This window comes from Pyxicephalus adspersus, chromosome W (genome assembly GCF_032062135.1).
Source record: "Pyxicephalus adspersus chromosome W, UCB_Pads_2.0, whole genome shotgun sequence".
Classification (NCBI taxonomy): domain Eukaryota; kingdom Metazoa; phylum Chordata; class Amphibia; order Anura; family Pyxicephalidae; genus Pyxicephalus; species Pyxicephalus adspersus.
Window position 1 is genome coordinate 5,200,695 of NC_092870.1, and position 3,192 is coordinate 5,203,886.

General features: G+C 44.0%; 1 protein-coding gene across 1 annotated transcript in view; it reads left to right on the forward strand.

Moving 5' to 3' along the window:
- LOC140342911 (rho guanine nucleotide exchange factor 9) overlaps positions 1–3,192 on the forward strand; it is a 931,826-nt gene that overhangs the window by 475,059 nt on the left and 453,575 nt on the right. The window lies entirely within an intron of this gene.

The following is a 3,192-nucleotide window of genomic DNA, read 5'->3' on the forward strand; positions in this document are numbered from 1 at the left end:
GCGTCTAAGGAGGAGAGAGACGGAACCCTCCCATTCTGCAATACACTACAAATCTGTCTATGTTCCTCAGCCGTCCAGGATAAAAATTTGTCTACGTGCATTGCGGGATCAAATGAGGGATTATCAAACAGGGGGGTCATCGGTCCTGTTTTAGAGGACACATGGCCCCCCCCCCTAACTAAAACGTCCCATTCCCTTAAAAGGTCAAGAGTAACCCTTGGGAGAGAGCGGAGTGTATGAAGCCTAGATCTGCCTATCCACAACAAGGAACGAAGGTCCACAGGGGATAGACTATACTCCAACCCTACCCAGCTCTTCCGGTCCCTATTATGGAACCAGTCTACCACCCGGGTCAACAAGGCCGCTCTGTAATAGCATCTGATGTCCGGGACTCCTGCCTCACCCAACGTTTTAGGTCTAGTAAGATATCTAAGAGCTATTCTGGGGCGTTTCGAGGTCCACAGGAACTTTCTGCACAACTGCTGTATTTTACCTAAAAAGGCCTGCAATAGATGTATCGGAATAGTCTGGAAGACATAGAGTAGTTTAGGTAAAACATCCATTTTAAGAGTATTGATCCTAGCGAACCAAGATAGGGGTAAGAGATTATACCTCCCCAACTCCACTTTTATTTTATCCAGCACTGGATCATAATTATAGCTGAAAAATTTATCTGGATCAGCCGTTATAAAGACCCCTAGGTATTTGATTTTCTCAGTACAAAACCTAAACTGCGTATGAGTCTTAATGTATTGGACCTGGAGAGGAGAGAGTGATACATTTAGTATCTCAGATTTGTCGAAATTCACTTTAAAATTACTCAACATCCCAAATTTTTCAAACTCCTCCAAGATCGCCGGCATAGAAGTTTGTGGGGAAGATATATACATTAGGAGATCATCAGCAAATAAGGATATCTTAAAATGGTGTTGTCCAATCTTTATCCCTTGTATATTCTCATTTGCTCTCAGAGCCACCGCCAGATGTTCCATTACTATAGCATATAAGAGGGGGGACAATGGGCAGCCCTGTCTAGTGCCGTTAACAACAGAAAACGGCTCCGACAGGCCCCCATTAACCCTCACCCGGGCTGTAGGGGCAGAGTATAACGCGGCTATTCTAGCCATCATCAAGGGGCCTAGTCCTATCTGGCGTAACGCCTGGTACATAAATTCCCAATTCACTCTGTCAAAGGCTTTCTCTGCGTCTACCGACAAAAGACATACCGGGATTTTAAATAGTTTGGCAGCATGGGTAATTAGTAATGTTTTGAGTGTATTGTCTCTGGCCTCCCGTCCATGGATAAATCCGACCTGATCCATATGGATCAGATCCGGTAGATATAAAGATAATCGATTAGCAATTAATTTAGAGAAAAGTTTGGCGTCTACATTAATTAAAGAAATTGGTCTATAGTTTGAACACATTGAATGGTCCTTACCTGGCTTGGGGATGACAGTGATATGCGCCTCTAGACTTTGAGTAGGGAAAGTATTTTCACTAGATATAGATGAAAACACCCTAGCCATGAACGGGGCCAAAGCCTCGATATATAATTTCTAAAATTTGGGCGTGAATCCGTCTGGACCTGGGCTTTTTCCCGCAGGCGTATTAATTACCGCAGACACTTCTGTTTCCGTAAATTCAGATTCCAAGCTAGCTGAGATTACCGGGTCTAGTTCCGGTAGTGCAGTGGAAGCTATATAATCTTGGAGGGAAATAGTGGAGTGCGGTGAGGCTCGAATATTATATAACTCAGCATAATATTTTTGAAACACCGACAATATTTCCTGCGGGAAAGAGGTAGGGGCACCTGTGTGGTTCCGTATATGTGGGATGTAGGTAGCCGCCGGCCGGGGGTGAAGCCCCCTCGCCAAAAGATGACCACATTTCTCGCCAAATTGATAAAAGGATTTGCGATGTTTATCTCTGAACTTTTGGTGCGCTAGATCGTAGAGTTCAAGTAAACGTCTTCTTGCGGAAGTTAATTCGATGAACACATCTGAGGACATATTGCTTTTATGCAATCTTTCTAACGCCTTAATATTATCAAGTGTACGCATAATCTCTTGTGATCTAATTTTCTTAAGTCTAGAACCTTGCTGAATTAAGACCCCCTGGAGCACTGCTTTAAGAGCCTCCCATTGAAAAGGTAAAGGTGTCTCGTCAGACTCATGGTCTTTTAAAAAATTTCTTATGGTATCCAACACTGCTCCTGCGCAGACCGAGTCCCTAAAAAGAGAATCCTTACATTTCCAAGTCCACCCTCTGAGCCCTCCAACAGGAATCTGGAGGGTGGTGGAAACTGAGGCGTGGTCTGACCAAGGGCAGCTTTCGATATGCGCTTCTGGTTTCCAGTCCAGTAATCTATGGCTAATAAAAATATAGTCAATATGAGAGTAAGTAAGATGGGGGTTGGCATAAAAGGTGTAGTCCTTGTCGCCAGGGTGCAGGAGCCGCCAGACATCAATCAACTGAAGCTCATTTAATTTGGCCTTTAACCCATTCAATTTGGAGTAGGAGATAGAGGAATGACCTGTAGATGTGTCAACCCTCGGGTCAAGAGGGAGGTTAAAGTCTCCACCCAATATCACAGCACCTTCTGCAAATGTACTAAGCTTGGTTAAGAACTGAATCGCTGCTGAGGTCGGCTGTTGATTAGGAGAGTAGAATGAGGCAACCGTATAGGTCTTATCCCATAAGGAGATTTTTGCCAACACAAAGCGTCCTAACGGGTCAATGCAGGTGTCTAAGATCTTAGTCGGAATGGATTTATGGAAAGCTATAGACACGCCCTTCGTTTTACCCTCAGGGTTGGCACTATGGAGCCATGTAGTATAATAGCGGTTACGTAGTGCTGGGATTTTTTGAGATTGAAAATGTGTTTCTTGAAGCATTAAAATGTGGACCCTGGCTTTATGCTGGTTATATAAAAGTTGAGAGCGTTTATTGGGGCCGTTAAGGCCCTTGGCATTAAGGGTACGGATTGTCAAGCCTTGCGAGGTAGAGGAGTGGGTATTGGACATGTTGGCAACTAAAAGTACTTCGTAGGTCTATAACTGGAAAATCTAGCAGATGACAATATAAACAGTGTATCACTCACTAGTTAATACCTGTGAGCGTGTAAAACTATTTAAGTAGGCCAGTCGGAATGAGAAGTATAAATAGGTATAACTGAGGGAGGGGGGGGGG